We start from the raw sequence: 23,000 nt of genomic DNA, 5'->3' as shown, positions 1-23,000 counted from the left end.
TTTGGAGAGGTGAAGAGAAGCAGTGGAGATAAGTTTTCTTCATGGTGTTTAATTGACTATGGATTGGTGAGCTGAGTTAAAGTGCTTAATAGGACTTGCATGGCAAATAAGAATCAATAAGGATAAAATAAAAGTCTGCTCAAAGAAAGAAAGTACACGGCTTGAGTCCAGCCACTGTGTGGTACTTCCTTTCCAGAGACCCTCAGAAATCTTTTCTATACAGCCTCAGATCAAGAGGGCTGAGGGAACTGGGAAACTGACCTCCAGATAAGAGAACTGCCTGTATGCATACACACACAAACACACCCGTAAGTGCACACACAGATACACACCTATACACAAATGGAGGAAGAAATTGGGTTCCTATGCTGGCTAGCTCAAAGAAATAAGCCCTATTTAACCCCTGTTGGCTTAAACAGGTATTTTTTTTAAACAGTGCACTTTGAGATCACCTGGAGGAGATCTGTGCTCCTAATGTGTTAAAGGGCTTGAGAAATCTACACCAGAGGGAGTCAAATCCTTATTCTCATTTCCTGCCTGTTGTTGCAGCAACTGCCTTACATGCCTATTGAAGAAACATGCCTTTTCTCTCCAATACCACAGAACACCTGCCAGAGAAGGAACAAATATGAAAACTTTAACAGCATCTCAAGAGTGTTCCCCCTTTGCTCCTCACCAACTACTGACAATCAATGTAAAAGTAATCCTAGTTTTTATTTGAAGCTATCTTGGCTTTAAAAGAACCTTCCAAAAAATGATTGATGCGATGAATTAAACCCGTAGGTAACCCCTGAAATCTGCTTTGAATAGCAACAAATTCCTAACAATATCTTCAACGCCTGCAGCAACGAAATCTAATCTCTGAACTCCTAAAGGTCAAGATTTGCTGTCTGGTAGCACGGCTCAAGAGTAAATGCTCCCTAATGCTGCGCTAGGCGATTGCTTTGCACTCCAGACAATGTCAATTTTGTCCAAGTAGCTGCAGATGTGTCTAGCATTAAGTCAGAATGGTGTCAAGGGCCCTTCTTGAACACCGGCTGCTTCTCAGAGAAACTGGTCCTAAAGCCCTAGTCTATTACAGTCCATGCCCAAAAGGCAGACATTTAAGGCTTAGAGGAGGATGGAGAATAAAGCTGCATTAGATTTTTTAATGTTTCTCAGTCAGGAGACCCAGGGGAAGAAATTCTCTGGTGATCCAAATGTCCTTCCCTCTCCCCTCCCACCAACATTCTTTTGGATTTCCTGATTAAGGTGCTGCCACTGTATCTATGAAGTCCTACCCTTGAGCTGCTTTCCTGATAAACCATTCATCACTGCTCTGGCCTGTTCTAGCCATGGAAAAGCTATAAAAGACTAATGAAACCATTAAATTAAGAAGTGTGTATGTTACAGGAAGTAATGTACCAAGGGAAGGTATGCAGTGGGGGCAGGGGAGTAGAGATGGAACCACCCTTTGAAGGAGTACTCAGTATAATGAAGTCTGCAAATGTATCAACTCCCTCCATCCCAGCCCTGCAAAGAGACACACTCCTGCCCCCACAATACACCTCTTTAGTTTAAACCTTTTTTTTTTTTTAAAGCAAGAAAACACTGTAACTGATTCGAAAGCATACTTACCCTGGATCTGGATGAAGGTATTTTGGTTTTTAAAATTGGTAAGACTCAGATGGAAGTATTTTACTCTTTAAAATTGGCAAGGCTGAATGTAAAGCAGGTAATAGTGTCACATCTTACTGAGAAAAACTGTATTCATCTGCCACCATTAGTCTTTCTGCTACCCTGGAATAATCTATTTTTAATTTCTTTCTGTTCTATTTAACCTTTCTTAGCCTTAAAATAACCAAATGTATACCTGGGACAGGTTGCCGTGAGTTCCTTTTGGCATGCCTTGCCAGTCTATGGAGGAAAACAGTTATGTTGCTCCTTATGCTAAACAAAAGACTCTTCTTTTTTTTAGAGAGAGACAACGACACTGGGGAGAGGCAGGGGGAAACGAAGAGAGAGAGAGAAGCTTAAGCAGGCTTCACGCTGAGTGCAGAGCCCAACACAGGCTCCATCCCATAACGCTGAGATCACAATCTGGGCTGAAATCAAGAGTTGGACGCTTAACTGACTGAGCCACCCAGACACCCCAACAGACTCTTCTTTTTGGCAGAGTATCTCACATTTCACTTGACAGCATCCATGATCTATGATGAGAGAACATGTCACGTAATTTTCCTGAGTCTCTCCTTAGCAAAAGTAACAAGTGGCAGAGATCACCCCCAAATCACTCGGAACTGTCCTTGTCTAAAACCACTGTCATCCACAGATGAAATATCATTTGTTCTGTGAAATCAAAAAAGGAGACAAGCCTAATGTCTCTGTATCAGGAAACATGATGTTACTGAAAACCCTGAGTTTGATTTTCTTCATTTCATTCCTAATTACATCATGCTTTTGGCCCTTCTTTTCTGCCAATAACTTGCACTGGATATCAAGTACCACCTGGGAGGAAGGCTAGCTTAAACCCAGGGTGTAAACTACAGAATGCAGGCAGGTATCATTAATGAGAGAAGGAAGCAGGTATAATACAGAGTGGTGGGACCTCTGGTGACATATTCAGCTTGAGCCAGGTGTTGCCATATAGAAATGTTTCCTTGCATTGCTGAACTGTCTGATTTTTTTTAAGAGAAGAGAAATATGGATTTAATTGGGAGTGAAATTTCCAGATGGTTAAATATCGGCTAAATTTTTAAAAACATGGTATGGGCAAACAAAATTCAGCCCCCTACCAAATCTAACCCTTGGAATGCCATTTGTGATTTCTGCTTTAAATCTATTTACAGCTCAGCTCAAATGGGGAGTCGTCTGAAGTACTGTTAGGGAGTTCAAGAATGGTGGAGAGCCAGCATGTGAACTGCCTATAATTGGACCAGTTGGGGCAAAATTCAACCTGCATGTCCACACAAGCCTGCAGATTGAGCAAATCCCAGGATTCTACATAGGGGAATGGGTTCAAAAGCCTCTTATTCTAAAAGTAGGAATATGGGGGTAGTCAGTGCCAAAAGAGGTCAAAACTAAGAGGTATAGCTAAAGAGGTTAAGAAAGGTGAGTTGTAAGTTCATATAGTCCAAGGTCCAAATGAGGATGCTTTTATGGACTGAATGTTTGTGTGCCCTCAAAATTCATGTGTTGAAGCCCTAATCCCCAATGTGATGGTATCTGAAGGTATGGCTTTTGGGGGTTAATTGCGTTTGGATGAGTTCATGGGGGTGCAGTCCCCCTGGGATTGGCTGGTGTGGATGCATGCACGTGCTTGCTCATCCTCCCTCTTCCTGTGTCTCCCCCACCTCCCCACCATGTGAGGATGCAACAAGAAAGCAAACACCTGTAAACCAGGAAAAGGGCCCTCACTAAGAACTGACCATGCTGTCACCTTAATCTCAAACCTCCAGCCTCAAAACTATGAGAAATAAATGTTTATTGTTTAAGCCACCCAGTCTATGATATTCTGTTATAGCAGCCCAAACCAGTTAAGACATGCACTAAGCAGGATTTATCACACTGGCCAATTCCAGACGGCCAAAAGGCTGCTGAGGTGGCTGAGAAGCTAAGAGGAAGTGTGCTAAGGATAGTGGTACTTTGAGTGCAGTGATTTCACTATCCCTGGTCCAGAAGACCCCAAGATTGGATGCACCTGGGCAGCTCAGTTATTGTCTGCCCTCAGGTCAGGTCATGATCTTGGGGTCCTAGGATCAAGCCCCATATAGGGTCGAGTTCCCTGCTCAGTGAGGAGTCTGCTTTTTCCTCTGCCCCTCCCCCTGGCTCATGATTTCTCTCTCTCTAGTTTGCTCTTTCTCAAATAAATAAAATCTTTTTTAAAAAGTAAAAAAGCCTAAGATTTGAGGATTTACCAATTAGTTCTTACATGGGTGGGCAGGGGTTGCCGTTCTACAATAAAACCATGGGCCCTCAGAAGTACCTTGCCTTGTATCTTTAAGTCATGTGTATAGAGATTCTATAGAATACATCAGAATTTGGACTTGCATCATGCATTTTGAAACAATAATGACCATTTATCACATTGGAAAGAAGAGTTAAAAATATAGATTCTAAATCAAACAACTCAGTACTTGTGATTAGAAAGCAAAACATTGAGTGATACCACGTTTAAAGATATATCTGCCCCATACCTGGCCCTTAACATTTAAATACTAGAATTAGGTGACTCTTATTTATTCTTCGGAAATCCACTGAAGTGGACACAGCAGTGCACTACTCACATTCCCCTCCAGGACCTAGCAATTCTCTCTCCAGCTGCTGAGAGTGGTGGCTACTGATGGCTCACAGCTGAGTCCTCTCCAGGACCTAGCTTAAGCCACAGAGCTGCTCCTGGGGGCATCTTCCATTCAATAGCTCATCAAAGGAGGATAAAAAGTCTTGACCTCCCTTGTTTCAATTGGTACAACTTAGAAGGGCCATCGTAGTTCCAGAGATCACCTGAAGCCTCCCTTCTAACCACCTCACAGTTCAATACTTCCTCTGCCCTATCCTGCCTCCTTCACTCTCCATTCTGTACCTAAGTCACAGAATCTGTTTCCTAGAAACTGATATATAACATGGATCAAGTTGAAATATACATAGAATAAGAAAATATCAAATATACTGTATGCCAGGCAACTTTTAAATGGCTTTCATATTGATGGAACAAAATTGAAAATTTAGGGAAGGGATCCCTGGGTGGCGCAGCGGTTTGGCGCCTGCCTTTGGCCCAGGGCACGATCCTGGAGACCCGGGATCGAATCCCATATCGGGCTCCCCGTGCATGGAGCCTGCTTCTCCCTCTGCCTATGTCTCTTCCTCTCTCTCTCTCTCTGTGACTATCATAAATAAATAATTAATTTAAAAAAATTTAAAAAAAAAGAAAATTTAGGGAAGCAAAAACGATATATAAATTTTATTTAAAAATATTTCCATTTGTCAATAATATCAGTAAAAAATATATGTTGTTTCTGTTTATCTAGGATGCCTCTTTGTTCACTTGGAGGACTTCTTTCCACTCCATGAGATTTGAGGAGCAGGTGCCAACTGTGGTACCCAAGTCCCTGGAGGCAAGAGTAGGCAAGTGACCCTGGTCTGATCTATCATCTAAAATGATTAGTCCAAGAGAAGGGCATGTGACCAAGGCAGAGCCAAGCAGTCATTCCACGAGATTCAGTGGTACACATCAAAGAAGATAAGCTCCTTCTTCTTATATAATAAGCTATGATAATGTAAGTCTGGAGCTGCTAGTGGCCACTCCCACTTACAGTAGAAGAGAATAAGGCCAACACAAAAAGAGAAACAGAGCCAAGAGATGAAGAGATAAAGAGGACAATACTGTCTATGCCCTTAGATCCAACAGTGCCTGAAGTCAGAACCTTGAACAACCCAGTTATATAAGCCAAAAATATTCCCCTTCATTTCGTTAGCTGTGTTGAGTGGGGATGTCCATCACTTGCAACTAATGGAGTCTTAATTCATTACATTAATCATCCCAAGACACATTAAAATAAAACTAAATGACAATTAGGATCATAACAGCAAAGTAGAGATCTCTAGCATCAGAAGCCAAGAGCTCTACCAAATCTGAGAAAAGAAATGCAGTCATGAAAAAGAGAGGATTCATTCTGAGAAAGCTCTTGGTGAAAAGCTCAAACCTAGAAGGCATACTACTTTAGGCAGAATATAGAATAAAATATCGGCAGAAATAAAATGGGGTTTGCAGTGTAAAAAATAAATCACTGATGACCCATGAAATAAAACAAATGGGACAATAAAAATTTCACCTAGTATTCTGGGAGTGGAGGAAAAAAGTGTTGAGTTGAGGGCAGGAGAGATGGAAGAGGGAGACCTGACCTGGGGGCTCAGGCTGAGAAGGCTGATGGCGGTGGAGAGCACTCAGGTCCAGGCAGGCAGTCTGAAGGAAGGGGCCGTCAGACTCATGTTAGTGGAGGGGCCTTTCATGTCAAGAAGGAAGCAGGTGATGAGGGAGAGGCTCACTGTTTTACCCATATCCTGCAACTTATAAGGGGCAGGTTAGCTGTGAAGCTAACAGATATTAAGCTTCAGTGCCCCCCACATGAAAAAGCCCTTTAAAGATTTCATGAGGGGCTCTTATAACTTGCTTACATGGTCATAGGTGTTTGTAAAATTTGCAAAACTGAGATATATTAGCCATACATAGTTGGTTACTAAGTTTATGATGCTGTCTCTTTCTAATCTGATTTTGCCTCTTTCATATTGCCCCTTGTTTTGTGGTGTTAAAGTGGTCATGAGCTTCTTGGAGATCCAGCTAAGAGGAAGTTGAGTTGGGGATCCATTTTGATACATTTAATGTATTATATTTATGTTGCTCAAGATCTCTTCCATGTACGGTTATGCCAGTACAGCTTATCATCCTGGTATAAGAATGTCTTCCAGGAATACTTCTATCACCCACTTTGCTGGCTCATAAAGGTACAGAGCAAGAGGTGCAAGAGCTACAGGAATGTGTCCTTTGCCAACTGATACCAGACATATGTTGGTACAGGAGAAGAAATGCATTCTGAAATAGAGCCAGAAAGTAGTTACATGGGATATCCTTCCAATCATCAGATATAGAAAATTATGAAGATCCAGCTCTCATCACCACCTAGTCAAAACGGAATTTGCATCTCCTATCAACAATAAACTCAGTAATACAAGGTACACAATTACTACATATTTTCTGGAATTCTGGTAAGAATCACATGATTTAGAAGATATAAGACTCCTTGTGTTTATAGGCATAAACCTTTAGTAGTACTACAAATAGCTGGGACTTTCTATGTGACAAGTTGTATGCTATATACATTTTCACAAAAATACTGAATCAAGTCATACATTTTGTGCACCTATAAAATACAATATGAATGAGAATACCACACAATTCATATACTGTAAAGAGAGCTTTCACAACAAAATGGTTAATACAGGATATTATTTCAAAGAAAATATAAGACTAGCCCTTGCACAAGAAAATTTTGAATGTTCTGAAGTTTTGCAGGTCTTCAGTGAAAGACACTGTGTAAAGTTCCTCCCAAATTTAAAAACAATCCTAAAAACATATATGACATTACCAATAATAATTTGTGAAGCTCAAAAAAAAGTTTCTCTAAATGGTCAATAAGTGAAAACTTTCTGTCAGCCATATTACAGGGAATTATCTTTGAGGAAATTATTTTCCTCTATTGAAAACTTTGCAGAATTGTCATTTGAGAAGGCAAAGTATTTGCAGTTAGAAAATATTGGTGAGAAAGTATTGGAGAAATATGCCATGCAAATAATTAATGACGGGTCTAATTAATCTTGCTAGATTATGAGATGATTGTGATATTTTAAATTTTATCATTTATTTTGACTTCTATTATCTATTTTTTTAAATTTTTATTTATTTACGATAGTCACAGAGAGACAGAGAGAGAGGCAGAGACACAGGCAGATGGAGAAGCAGGCTCCATGCACTGGGAGCCCGACGTGGGATTCGATCCTGGGTCTCCAGGATCGCGCCCTGGGCCAAAGGCAGGCGCTAAACTGCTGCGCCACCCAGGGATCCCCTTGACTTCTATTATCAATCTAAACAGATACACCTATTCATACTTAATTTTGTATCTGTAATTTTGTATTTTTTGTTAAGGACTCCACCTCATCCCCCATACTATATAAAAATCATGCCCCACAAAACCTGTTTCTGGGGTTGGATTTCCTCTGCTGGACAAGAGATAAAGGTTAGAGGGGAAGAAGCCTTCAATGAGTCCCTTGGTCCCACCCAGTAATCATGGCAAAGGTCTAAATTTTTGGTATTGGTATTCACACCCAGTGGAGTAGATTTTGTGTTTATTCCCGAGACTTCCTCCTTCCCACATCTTTCTACCTGCTTGCTGAAACCACCAGGTGCCTGGGATTAGAGAAACCTATTTTTCTACAATTCAGCTAAAAATGCAAATGTTTGCTTTAATTAAATCTTCAGTGTAAATGAGTTTCATTTCTCACTGTTTGTAAGGTGTGTGGGGGGTGATGGGGAGCTGGGTAGACAAGAGGATCTGAGGGAGGAGAAGAGAAGTAGAAGACAGAGAGGGCAGAGAGGAGGATGGAGAGTGAGGACCACTCTCTGTAGAAGGATACAGACAAGAAAAGCCTGGGAACAGGGAACAAGTCTTGTCCCCTTACCCTCAGCACAGTGGTACCAAACAGGAGCTGTGCACCGGGGGTCGCCAGCACGGTAACAAGGCTGCATGATTTATGAAGTGATTTTGAGCTCAGTCCCACATCCTATAAAGAAGGTTCATTCCCTGGGGATTCGTTAATCAAGGAGCACTGTACAAACACTGCTTCCTGTGGGATGTTAATAGTGTCTAAAGCAGGAGAGAGAGAGAGAGAGAAAGAGAGAGAGAGAGAGAGAGAGAGAGAGAGAGAGAGAGAGAGAGGAGGGAATCATTGTTTAGGGGAGAGAGAAATTAGATCACAGCTGAAAAATAAAACTTCCCTTGTTATAGAAGAGGCCCCTTTGCTACCAAGTGAATAAGCAACTTTCTTATGTAAGCATTTTGACATCTGAAAAGAAGATTCTGTATTTAAGTCAAGGGAAATATTGCCCTCCAGCTCCTAAGCTTCTTGTGGTCCAGGTGTTCTTGGTAACATGGAGCAGGCTGTTGTACCTGGTTTTCAGTGGTTTATTTCCGTGAGTTTGTGTATGTAGGCTATTATGTATAAAGAAAGATGGGGCTTCTGGGAGATGATGTGCCACCTGGCCCCACTCCCCTGGCCTGGCTTGCAGCCCTAGAGGCGAGGTGTGGGGCCAGAAGTGGAAGGAGCTCTCTCCAGGAAAGGTACTGTGAGGCTCTGAGCACCAGCAGTGCTGAGGTGAGGAGAGGAGAAATACAGCTGGCTCAGGAGCATCAGTGTATTTTCCTAGGGTGCTGTCAGCAGAGTGGCCCTCAAAAGTAGCTGTGCAGGGAGGATACTGACAAGGAAAAGTTAGAGTAGTGAAATGGGATGGGAAAGAGGCCCTGAGGTAATTGAGCTGGTAGGCAGATGCATGAGCTAGATGCCAAGCCGGCCTTGTCATCTCTTTGGTCTTATTCCCCTTGACCCACACCCTAACTCGATCTTACCATTCAGAAGACCAGGAGAAATGAGATCCCCAAGGAAAAGAAGACAAGAGGCAGTGTTTCTCCCATGCCTAAAACTGCCTATGCAGTCACTCTGAGAAGAGGGCAGCCCAGAGCCATCTCATCACATTGGTTACAGCATAGGGAACAATCCAGTAGTGTGAGACAATGGGTGAGGACTCCCAGAGCCTAAATACAGAGAATCCAGAGATAAATTTTAAGAGGGAGATTCCAGGAGTCTATGCAGAAAAATCCAACCTCAGTGTTTTTGACTTAACCCCTAACCTTGGTGGGAAGTGGAGAGAGGGGAAAAGAGCTTCTTGATCCCTTGTATCCCAGATGTTCACCAAAACCTTAGAACTCATTCTCCAGGACTGGGATTTCCAGTGGGTCTGTGGAGTCAGACAGACCCCCTTGGGGTAACACTGGGGCTGGACGAAGGACAAATCTCTTCCTTCTGCCCCCCAACCTCCAGCACCTTGGAACACTGTTGTATCAGTCAAAGCTCTTATGGTTGCAAATGTCAGAAACTCGCTGAAACTGACATTAGCCACAAAAATTGGGGAGGGGGAGAGAGGAGACTATTTCATCTCATTGAGATATCATTATTTATCTCTAGGCTTGGTTAAACAAAGGGGCTCAAATGATTCTGTTTGTCTCTAACTCTGGTGGCTCTCTTCTGTTGGGCCCACATGGTAGTGAAAATGGCTCTAGGAGTTCCATATTTATGTGGACCTTCGAGCTTGCAGTCTCTGAAAAAGACAGACTCCTTTTTCCAAAATGCAAGCAAATGTAGCAAGTGGCTTCTCAATGATCATGTGGCCATTCCTGAACCAATCACCATATCCCAGAGGATGGGATTGATCAGTTGGAAACAGTGACGAGACCAGCTCCACCTGAAGCACATGAACTGAAAGTGGGGTGATTCTCTAAAGGAAAACTGGGAAGTGTTATCACAATACGAGAGAAGAAAAGCTGGACAGGCAAAACAGACATGCATCATAATTGTTATGCACAAAAGATATATTTTAAATGATCAGAAAGGGCAGGTTTGAAGGAGACACGAATTACCAAAAATACCATGGATGTATGAAAGAGAAAAGGGCATTTCACAGCTATTTGGTGGCAGCAAAAAAGAGTGATAGTATGGGGCAGTGATGTTCACTCTAGTCTCAGGTCTTTTATGGCTTCCACTGGCAAACAAAGCCACTTTCTTCTTCAACCTCCTCTCTGTCCCAACCTCCTCTCTGTCCTCACTGGCTGTCTGCATGAGTCCTGGGCTGTCTGCTCTGATCATGACAATCAGGGTATCTTCCATGGCCAATATCATATATAGCTAGGAGTGTCCTGTTCTCAGCTCCCTTAACCAAGAGGGAACACTACTAGACTCATCCCTGCCCAGGGGTAGCCATCTGGAGAATAGATGGGCACATGACACCAGAGTTGCTCATCTACAGGCTAGCAGGTGACTCTCTGAGGTGTCTTGGAGGCAACAGTAATTAACCAAACCAATCCTGTGAAGCTGGGTAAGTACCCTGCTCCTGTGGTAGTCTCTGTTCTTGGTGGCTGTCTGCTTCTGGTTCTAGTTCTAGTCTACATGACTCCTCACATTAACCACCACCCCCCTTTTTTTTAAGAGGTTCTTAAAAAGTTTGTCATTTCAATGTAAATCTCTAACACAGAGCAACAAAATTCACCACACCCTAGAAGCAGCAGCTTTGGTTGTCCCAACTCCTCTCTGGTGACAGGCTAAGTCACAGAGCAGTCCAGAGGGGGAACCACAATAGTAAATTCTCCATGTTGTTTTTGGGACACATGGATGCTTGCAGCAGCAAACAACATGACGCATACACAGAGGCAGGCTTTGACACTATCCAAGGCAACTATGCGAACTTCAAACTCTCTCCAGGTCAGGAAAATGGACTAGAATACCAAGGAGAGTGGAAGGGGAAAAAGGTCAGGACATCCAACAGCACACAGCCCTTATTCTGAGACAGTGGCTTGTTAAACATGTTGCAGCTGAAGCAGGATGGAAAGGTGTGTCACACCACCTACCTTTGCCCTGGGAGCTAGGTATGCTCCAGAGAAAGAAAAAAGAGAGAAAGCTCTGGGTAAGAATCAGTATCATATATTAGAAAGACATGGCTCCCAGTTGTATGAATACGAATTTTCCCAACTTGTCAGCTTGTCAAAAATGGAATCTTGGGGATCCCTGGGTGGCGCAGCGGTTTAGCACCTGCCTTTGGCCCAGGGCACGATCCTGGAGACCCAGGATCGAATCCCACGTCGGACTCCCGGTGCATGGAGCCTGCTTCTCCCTCTGCCTGTGTCTCTGCCTCTCTCTCTCTCTCTCTCTCTGTGTGACTATCATAAATAAATAAAAATTTAAAAAAAAACCCAAAAATGGAATTTTGATCCCTCTCTGTCAACGTCAAACCTTTCCTGCCTAGTTAACATTTATAGGTGTAGACAGGGGAGAGGTGAGTGTATCACTTGATAAGTGCTAGGGGAACACTGCTTTAGAGAAGCACATTAACCCTTTTGCCTGTTCCAGCTCCTACGGGGGAGATAGAACAGGTGGGCTTAATTGGCTCTGAACAAAATCCTTGAAATTCCCTAGAAAGCTATGTAAGCAGATGTCACTCTCTGGCACTCAGTGTTAAAGAGGTGTCTTTGTAACAAGCCCAGTGAAAGGTGGGTAGCAGATTTGTTTTAATGAACTAAGCTTCCACCTTCACTTTACAGACATTTGAGGACACCTTTGCCCAGAAAAAAGACAAGGTACTTAATATAAAAATTTACAACTTAATTTCTAGGAGTATCACATAAGGGTTGAGGTGAGTTTAAATGGCATCTTGTCAGAACGGTGATTCCATCAAAATTACCCCCCACCCCCCACACACACTCCCAAACAGTTCTCTCTCACATTCCCCATTTTTTTTTAGATTTATTTATTTGAGAGAGAGAGAGAGAGAGAGAGAGAGAGAGAGAGAGAGAGAGAGAATGAGCAGGATGGGCAGAGAGAGAGGGAGAGAGAAACTCAAGCACACCTCTGCTGAGCGCAGAGCCTGATGTGGGCTAAATCTCATGGACCCTGGAGCCATGACCTGAGCTGAAACCAAGAGTCAGAGTCAACCAACTGTACCATCCAGGTGCCCCAAATGGGAATTTGGATTTTGTTTTGTTTTGTATGTGTTGTTTTTTGTTTTTGAAAGAGAGAGAGCTAGTGGAGGAGAGGAGCAGAAGGTGAGGGAAAAGGAGAAGAATCTCAAGCAGGTTCCACACCCAGTGTGCCCAGCATGGAGCCTGATTCAGGCCTCAGTCTCACAACCCTGAGATCATGACCTGAGCCAAAATCAAGAGTGTGAAACTTAATCCAATGATAGAAAGAAGCAACCATATGCTGGGGTGGCCTGTGAATAACAAGCTCCAGAATCAGGATCTATCACTTCAACAGGTGTGTCCCCAGAGCTTCCCTCCCTCCCCTTAATTGACTGGGAGACCTCCTGGCCCTGTCTGTTTTATTTACATTTAGTATGAGTAAGATTCTGTTCCTTGTGAGAAAATGATCTGTCTGACATCCTCTCCCAGACAAGCATGGCTCTTGGGCACTGGCCTCAGTCTAACCTGCAATGTCCCAGATGTCTGGGTTTAGCCCAACAATGACCTATGTGTCTGTAATGCAGTGTATATAGCTGTAGCCATTTTTAAAAATGGAAAACATGTAAAAGAATAAGCTAATAATAGAGCTAATCCAGTATAAACAGTCACCTGGTATAAAGAAGCAGCTGAACCAGTGTCAACAATGTTATCATCTGTCAAAAACATTAAACCCAAGTCAGCAGTTTTAGAAGGCAGAGTGCCGTTCCAGGCCATGAAACTGGCCTTCTGCCTTAGTTTCCCGTATTATACTACACTCTGACAGTATCAGCAAAACTGAGTATTGAACTTTGGCAAGAGGCTCTATTGGGTCCATGCTCACCCCCTTTTCCACGGATATAGCTCCCAGCTGCAAGATGGTGTCCCACAACTCATTCACTCATTATTTTACTTAACAGGCAATTATTTAATGGCTGCTATATGGTAGACCCATGGTTGGCATGAAGAGTCAAGGGAGAAGAAACAAAATCTCTACTTTCAAGAGTTCTCTGGAAAGCAAAAGAAACCTGCCCTTTAATGAGTCATCACATTATGTGACAAATGCAGCTTTTAAAATATGTTCAAGATGGAGAGCTAACACAGAGATGGGAGAAACCTACAGCATCAGGGAGGATGAATGGAAAGGCTTTCTAGAAAAAATTCGCTTTTGAAAACCAAATGTGAGTTCGTCAGGAAAATAGGGTAAAGTTAGAAGGGGAGAAAGAAAACCACTTGAAAAAGACGGAATAGAGCACCACTCAGGGCCATAATCCTTCAACCTCTGCCCCTGTCCCTCAGGATCACCCACCACCCAGTCTGCTCTGGTTGCTATGCTCTACTTGCCAAAATAGTTCCCCTGGACAGTACCAGAAACCGACCACACCTTCCATCTGTGCACTCAGTGTTTCAGATCCTTGGCTAAGAGTCCTTGCTAGTGTGTGCCTTTCTCCAGGCCTTACCTATGGTCCTTCAGTTGAGATCCCAACATGTTCTGCTTCTAAATCCACCTAAGTCATGACCCTGAGGATGAAGTGAATGTTTCCTGCTTAGGGGCATGACCAGGAAGCAAACCAGGCCTTGGAGAGTGATAAAATTTCAATGGGTGGCAGAGAAAAAAATATTTGAGGTGGGAGGTAGAGAAAAGGTGTGCTCTGAAAGAGAGTGGTATATTTCTTTCTTTTTTTTTTTTAAAGATTTTATTTATTTATTTATTTGTTCATGACAGAGAGAGAGAGAGAGAGAGGCAGAGACACAGGCAGAGGGAGAAACAGGCTCCATGCCGGGAGCCTGATGCGGGACTCCAGCGGGACTCCAGGACCGCGCCCTGGGCCAAAGGCAGGCGCTAAACCGCTGAGCCACCCAGGGATCCCCGAGTGGTATATTTCTCACTGAGCAGGATGAGAAGAAACCTAAGAGAGGTATATCTATATTGGAAAAGACACTATTTCAAACAGAAATTTCTTGGGCAACCTGTCACACAAAGGCATCAAGGGCACAGTGTATCCAAACAGTCCTGAGAGTGAGACTTTGTCCCACCATGGGTCAGAGTTGAGCAACATTCTAAAGCTCCAATTTGTCCTAAGTGAACCAATGTGCAGAACTAACGAGGTCATCAATTTTTCTTCCAGCTAATGAACTCGTCAGGAAGGGTGTGATACGGGAAGATGATGAGATGAGCAACAAAATCTGATTAAATAGTTTCATCTTCATCAAAGAATCAGACAGAGCTGAAGCCCCATTATTCACCAGAAGAGGATAATTACACAGAGTAGCCTGCCATCAGGGCTGCCCCTCCCCTCACCCACATGGCTCTACTCCTCTGGGTACAGGGAGTGGGTCAGACCTGGAAATGGCCACTCATTTTAATTCAACAACTATTTATGGGCAACTTGCTTCATGTCAGGTGTGGACCAAAAAGGATGGAGATCTTATCCTTCTTTTAAGTAGTTCATGGTTGATCTAGCATGGAACAGCAACTAACTGAAATATGCTATGACAGATGCTTTCCCAGTGCTTTGAACCAAACACCGTGGGGACAGAGGAGAGGAAGAGAGTGGGAGTGGGAGGGGACCAAGGAAGTCTTCTCCTAGGAGGTCACCCTTGAGATAAGCTTTAAAGATGAGCAGAATTTCACTAGAGAAGAAAGAAGGGAACTGGAAGGACACATTGGACTGAGGAGTGGGCTTGAGTAAAGATAAGGTGGTACGACAACACCCAGCTTGTTTGGAGAAACAGCTCTTTCTTACCCTGCTTCACAGACTATAAGCCATCCAAAGCCATTCATATGAACTTAGAAACAAAATAATCAGTTCTTTTCAAATAATCCAAATTAGAGCAGTCATTCTCAGACTTTTTGGTCTTGTGAATTTATTGTTTAACTCAGATTTGTGGTTACCAGAGGAGGGTGGTAGGAAGCAGAATTGGAGGAAGGTGTTTAAAAGATACAAACTTCCAATTATAAGATAAGTAAGTACTAGGGATGTAATGTCTGACATGATGTGATGACTAGAGCCAACCCTGCTGTGTGAGGTACAAGAAAGTTGCTAAGAGAGTAAATCTTAAGAGTGCTCATCACAAGAAGGGTTTTTTTTTCCTTCCTTCCTTCCTTCTTCTTCTTCTTCTTCTTCTTCTTTTTTTAACTGTATCTATATAAGAAGATGGATGTTACTCCAACCTATTGTGGTAATAATTTCACAATATATGTTAATCAAACTATCATGCTCCTCACCAACCAGAAAAGTAGTCATCAGGGGTTGCAGGTCTTTGGAGTCGGGTTTGCTTATTACTAAGGCCAGGTAGGTCTGAAACACGTTGTTGAACTAGAGGGACTGGTTCTGGGCCTTGGCAAACAGTGGGGCTTGGGTAAATGGAAAGGAGGGAGAAGGGTGGCATTGCAGGAAGTGGAAGAAGAATGTATAGTGAGCTTAAGAAAAAGCAAATCAACTTTATAGGAGCAAAGCCTTCTCCCAATCTTTTTATATTAATTTAGCATTCACAATGTGCAAAGCACTGGCAAGGTGCTGGAAGCTCATCACGTGGGTGCCCTCCCAAACCCCCCCTCCCTGCTCCAGAGGAGTTACAATCTAAACATGTGCAAAAAAGGAGTAATCAAAGCAGCACTGCATCTCCTGAAGTCATCTCATTCTCTGCTTTGACTTCAACAAGGTGAAGAGTATTGTCTCTAGGAGACCACTATTAGGAACCACCTTTGCTGCCCTAGTGATGGAAGGAGGACACTGGGGAGGCTGATTACTCTCTTCATTAACCAACTAATACCTTGGTAGACATTAAATGGTGATGTTCCACGGAGATAGTATATCTAGCTAGATAATCAGGGCCTGGCAAGGCAGACAGATAATCTCCCCACTCTATACTCTCTAGAATTACTTGCCATCTCTTCCCGTCCTTCCGTATTGAATAGCTCTCTTTCCCTTCTCCTTTTCTGCTTAACCATGACTCACGGGACCTAAAAAGGAAGAGAGTTACTCAAGGGGCATTTCTTAGGGCAATGCCAGAAAGGATAATAAAATGTCAGATGAAATCATGAGTCACCTTAGTTCTGAAATGCCCTCTCCTAGGAGAAAAATGTAATCGACACTACAGTAAGCTGAAACCTATCACGTATACAGAAAAGCACATCCCTTCACCTTGAATCTTCCATCCTCCTCTCCCTCCCTTTCTTCCTGTTTCATACTTTAGTAAAAACTGGCACATGTGGGTGGGGCATGGAGAAGTGCACAGGAGTGGAAGGAGAGAGACTCAGGATTCTAAGCACAGCTGGGACATCATGACTCAAGACAGAGGAGCCAGAGGTCAGAAGCTTTGGAGGTGGATGTGGATACATCTTACTCTTTCTGCCTCTGCCCAGAAAGAGCTAATTATTTGGTCAACATGCTAAATAAACTTCATATAAGTTAGGAACCTATACAGTAAGTTTCCTTGCCTTTTTCTTTTCCTACTCAAATATGGTTGGTTATTCCACAAGGGATCCACTGGGGTTCTAACTTTTGATCAGAATTATTCTAGAATAATATACATTTTCACAAATGACCTCCTGTGCCTTGAAGAGATCATTTTCTTGATAAGCCCCCTGACTCTCTTTTTGCAAGTCTGGCAGCGTAGTTTATTGGCTTTGTAACATGAAGTTCTTGCCATTAGGGACTGAGCTAAGATCACCAAACTATTTCCCATCCATCCTTAGTTGAGCTTTGAATCACAAAAGTAGTAGAAGGCCCAGCGTGATATCTCTTCCGAAATGAGCAATCCCTTAATTAAACAGAAGTAAATAGAGGTTACAACGTGTTCCTTAATTAAATAGATGTAAATGCCCAATCTCTCTGCTTTCCACACACATCAATTTTGCATCATCTCATTTTCCTGTTTGCCCAGTGGAAATGGGAATTCTGAGGCTCTATTTTGGTCAAAATCTCCCAAGTGTGCCTGCCTGGCTGTGCATTCAATCATGCATATTTACCTACTTGTTTACAGAAATCTGCAGCTAATGTCTACTCTCCCTTTTTTGGGCAGGCTTAGGAACTGCTATGAACCTGACATAAATGAACCATTGAAGAGAAACAGCCCTGCCTTTGCCTAACAAGACATCTTGATTCCTGCCTTGGAAAAAACATACCCGAAGACATAAGGTGAAGGGTGTGGTGTGAGAAGGGGCAACACTGAGCCCTCTGTGTGGCACTAGGTGACCTCAGAGTAACAGTATCCCAAGGCTGCTGCCTTTCTTTATACCTAGTCTCCAGTTTAGGCAAACTCTTTCTGGATTTGGGAATATGATCCATGGAAGCTATGATGATTAATTTTATGTGTTGGGTTTGGCTAGGCTACAGCGCCTAATTGGTCAAATGCTAGTCTAGATGTTGCTGTGGAGGTATTCTATAATTGTCACAAACATTTATGATCAATTGGCTTTAAGTAGAAGAAATTACCCTCCATAATGTGGGTGGGCCTCATCCAATCAAGTGAAGACCTTAGGAGCAAAAAATTGAGGTTTCCTGGAGAAGAAGGAATTCTACAGACCAGATTTTAAGCTGGCCTACCCTACGCTTCTCAGACTTGCCAGCCCCAACAGCTGCCTGAGCCAACTCCTTAAAATAAATCTCTCTCTCTCTCTCTCTCTCTCTATATATATATATATATATATATATATATATATATATATATATGCATCCTATTGGTTCTATTTGTCTGGAAAAACCCTGACTGATATAGAATCCATATGAATAAGATGCGAAGAACATAATTACAGTTTAGAGAAAGCAGCCCAATCCAATCACAGCTCAAAGTGAGCTCATTGAGAGTGCCCTTTAAGTCACTAAGGAGGAGTAGGGTGGAGAGAAGAGAACCAAGTCCACACCACTTAAAGTGGTGAGCATGTTGGCAGCTTTCATCTCCTTGCTAGTTCCAGTGAGGCCAGCAACTGGCCAATCATAAATTGGATGGTTATCAGAGGACAGCAGTGGGTTAACAACCCTTTAACTGAGTCAAACTGTTAATTGGAACAGGATCCATCTCAATTTATTCCTAGAAACAGTTCTGCTTTTCTGAGGCATTAGGAATAAATTGAGGTAGATCCTGTTCCAATTAGAATTTATGATTAAGACCATCATTTCAGGGGACAAGCTAAGCAAAGCCACGCACATTTGAAAATCTGTATGAGTGAGGGGTCTTAAATAAGAAGGTTACTTGTGAGAAGAAAGTCATAATGATCCAACCTCCCTGGTGATTTCTCCCCAGGCCCCGAATTTCCAGTAAGGCAACCGACATTTGAAGGTTAGGTTCAAGGAGTATTTTTCATTGACTCATAGGATTTCAAAGCTAGAATAAACCTTTTATAAATGAGGGAGGCTAAGTTCAGAGCAGAGAAATGACTTGTTCAACAGTGACAACAACCAAGCATGCTCTTTGACCAGCTTCCTCTCCACTTCAGCCTCAAGAGCAAAATGAGTCAAGAGTTGAAACAACTACCTCTGGGTGGCCTCTGCTTTGTTTTTTTAAATCATTACCGAAAAGCCAATGTGCACTTTTCACTTTTGACTGGAGTCAGTAGGTAGAAGGATGATGTGTGGAGCCTGGCTTTCAGTTCCAGTGTCTTCAGCTGAAGGGAAAAATCACACTCATGGCACCTCCCATGCACCAAGCAGTCTGACAGCCATCTAGCCACGTGTATTAGAACACTCACTACTCACCTAGCACTGTGCTAAGTACTTTACAATAAGCCTATACAACAACCCTCTGAGTAGGGTCCTATTCTTACTCCCTATTCACACAGAGGAAACTGAGGGACAGAGAAGTTAAACAGCTTATCCAAAGGCACACAGAGAATAAACGGCAGAGCTAAGGCATGAAGCTGGGCAATGTGAGGCCAGCAGTCCCCACTGAATCGTGATACTTATCATTGTGATATTATTCTCACCATTATTCAAACTAAGGCTCAGGAAAGTTGAAGAACTGGCCCAAGATCAACGCCTCAGCTCTTTTGTGGGCAACCTGTCCCCAGATACTACTGCTACAGAGCTTTCCAACACTCTCTCCTGATGGTCTTCACCATCCCATCTTCCCACTGACTGCACATGTGACTTTGACAAACTGATTTCCTGAATTAGTTTCTGAATTCATATTCTGGGTAGATTAATCCAGTTCTTCCATTGTGGAGAGAACAGGTGAGGGGGCCAACATCTTTGTATAATTCAGTCCTGAGGAAAAGACCTATGGGTCACTCCTCATTTCCCATTCTTCCTCAAACACAATCACAAGTACAAACTCTGGAACTCCAGCTCATACTCAAGCATTTCTAAACCCTATGGAACCAGCCTAGAAAGCACCATTAACAAGTACCCCCATATGATTCTGTTCCCTCAGGGAAATTTGGGAATGCTGGATAAAAATGACCTTTTGCTACCTCCTTCAGCCCCCAAATTAAATGGCAGCACAATGTCAGAGAGACCTGGCTTGGAATATATGGGCTTTATACAAAAAAACACTTGATTTGGTCACTGCTCTGTTACTTACCAACTATACATTCTCAAATAAGTTATTTAACTTTTTGATACCTCAGTGTTCTTCTCTGTAAAATGGAAATAATAATGGTATCTACCTCATAGCATTGTTCCAAGGAATAAATGAGATAAAGCATATAAAGTACCTAGCACAGTGCCTGTCACAGAGGCAGGGATCAATAATTGCGGGGTATCTTTTATTATTATTTCTAGTAGTCTAGGAACTTACATTCCAGATGATTCAGTATCTTCAATTCTCAGAGGGCAATTTCAGCCTTTGGCAGTAGGTACAAGAACCAATTGGTGGGGAAGGGATCAGGAAGATTTAGGTACCCCTAAAATCATACCATACACTCCTTTAGGAGCAGATAAAGCAATGAAGAGTGCACCCAAACTCCAAGCTGCATGGGCTCTCACTTCTCCCTGGGGCACAGGGCTCACCTCTGCAGCTCCAGGTCCTATCTGAGCCTGTCACAGTGACCATAGCTCCTACGAGGACTTGGGTCAAGTCCATTGACTTTAAAGAGCTCCCACAGGTCCCAAAAAGCAGAGAGCTGGGAAGGAGTGTTCACTTGTGGCTGGCCTGTCCTGTTAACCTCAAGAGTGGGGAAGCCCTGAGTCTGAGCCTCTCTAGCAGCTCTCAGGTCTGGCTTGGTCAGAAGCACCACCTCTAAGTCAGTTCAAGCCTAACCCCAGACCTAGACCTGTAAGTGGGGTGAGGGTAGGGACTTATCCATTCATTCACTTCCATAAATTTTTTTATTCAGTCCCTGCAATGGATCAGACCTTGTGCTAGCCCTCTGGGTACCTGGTCCTGCCCTTCAGGAGTTTACTATCTTACAGGTAACACAGACAAATAAGCAAGGGTCACAAAGAGTGGGTGGTGAGTGTGACAAGAGATAACCTGAGAGTGCTCAGAAAATTCTTTCCAGTTCCATCTCAAATCCTCAACACAGCCCACAAAGGACTGGGCCACTTGAGTCCTGGCCAAACCCACCAGCTCCATTTCACACCCCTCTCCCACTTGCCAACTACTAGGCTTCTTAGCCATTCGGTGAACAGACCAAATTCTTATCAGGTTTCGGACCACACTTTGTCCCCACCCAACTCCTCCTATTGTCTAGACTCCCTAACTGTCCCTTCTGCAGGGAAACTACCCTCAATCCCCAGACCAGAAGACTTCCAGTCACATTTATCTTTGTATCCCTAGCATCTGCCAGAAACACACATATTTTGGCTAAATATTGAATAATACATCATTGATTCCCTTCTCTCTCTTGTGCCATATGTCCAGGCAACAGACGTATCCACACCTCTGCCATCACTTAAAGAACTTTTCTACCTCCTTCAAGATGCCATTCTTTTACAACAAAAATCCGAGTAGATCCTATGAAATTACAGATGTTCTTTTAGCACGAGCCAATTCAAATTCTTATATTTGTGTTTGGGCCTTCTCTAATAGAAATAATAAAGCACTACTTTAATAGGAGAAACATATCCAGTCGTTTTTATATTATTGGTTGTGGTGGACATTTAAAAAATATATTTATTTATTTGAGAGGAGAGAAAATGTGCGTGCGAGAAGTGGGAAGGGCGAGAGGGGGAGAGAATCCCAAGCAGACACCCCCCGCCGATGACCCTGAGATCATGCCCTGAGCCAAAATCAAGATTGGGATGCTTAACAGACTAAGTCACCCAGGCGCTCTGGTTGTGGTGAAGTTTTTAACAGCAAATCTTTTTTTTCCCCATTACCTGCTGGTGAGCTGGAGATGGCTGCTGAATTTCGGGGAATTTTGTGAGCTGATTGTTAGACTCAGACATTATTAAAAAATATATAAATGTAAACTTAAGTAAATTATATTAAAAGCAAAGGTAATAAACATGCAAAACGCATCACTCCCTATTTATTTAAAGACATTTTACTGCTATCTATAAGTCTTGAGGTTATTTATATCGTATCTGTGTGATAGGCAAACATACCAAATAATGGTGTGCACCTACTTCTCCTTTCCTGACTCTGCATTTAGTGACATCACGTGGGTAGCTTGAAATCAACATGGTGGAAGCATTTGCCAAGGAAATCAGCAAATCATACAAAAGAAGGCTTATTAATTTTTTTAGGGAGCCTGTTTTTAAGCATTTACCAGCACATGACTGCCACTAACTAAAGATGAACAAAGTTCTGATTTCCAGAAGTTTGCAATCCAGTGGTGCACAAGCGTTCGCACATGCTGTCACACAGTTAAGTGTGATCCAAGGCAGAATGGCATGCATTAAATGGAGCAATGGACAGCAGCCAGGAAGGGGGTGGCTAGGATCTGATTGATTTGCCTTTGAATGTGGGACATAAGATGAAAAGATTCACGCAGGAGACCCAGAACATCTGCTTTGCCACCTAATTTTTTTTTTCATCCTTATTAATTCTTCAGGAAGATCTTTATGTAGGCACCAAGTTTCAGCCTGTGATCAATTTATATGCTTCCCTTAAGGCGAGGTGCTTAGCTTTCTCCCTTTTCAGAAGATCAATATGTACAGGTCAGGCTGTTTGAATACATCAGAGAGCTGGGAATGCCTCCAAAGATGGGTGCTGAGAACCAGGCAGTCACCATGGTTAGTAGTAATTTGTCCCGTTCATTCCTGGAGCTCAGTAAAGTGTGTATTGATTTTTCTGCCAAAGATTTACCAATTGGAGGCAGTAACCCCCAAAAGCAAGATAAAATATGAAGAGTATTAAAAATACACTGGACTCATTTGTGTGATTATAAAGGCCAAGAAACTTAAACAATTTAAAAGAGGAGTGAGGAGTTCTGAGCCAACCAAGCTGCTAGTGGAGGAGAGGATGCTACGTTTTGCTCCCCCAGCACATTCGTAATGGGGTTGTCAGGGTTGCTTTGTTGAACTTTAAACAGTAACCTGTTTGTAGCACTTGTTTAAGAGAAAAAGGTCTGCCATTTTCAGGGTTTTAATTTTATGTACAAACCCACGTGTCCATATACGGGTGAGTCAGGGAGTGAAGGGAAATGATACAAAGGGACAGGTGAAAAGGCAGAAAAGGAGGGAGGAAGGGGAAAGAAGAGAGGATAGAGGGAGGCGAGAAAAAGAGGCAGGAGGGCAGGGAGGGCGGGGAGGAGGGAAGCGGCAGAGGGAGAAGCCAGGATGGAGACAGCCGTGGACCAGGTTGGGGAGGAACACCAGCCTC

Source organism: Nyctereutes procyonoides, unplaced genomic scaffold (assembly GCF_905146905.1).
Source record: "Nyctereutes procyonoides isolate TBG_1078 unplaced genomic scaffold, NYPRO_anot_genome, whole genome shotgun sequence".
NCBI classification, from domain to species: Eukaryota; Metazoa; Chordata; class Mammalia; order Carnivora; family Canidae; genus Nyctereutes; species Nyctereutes procyonoides.
Note: the sequence above shows the minus strand (reverse complement) of the source record.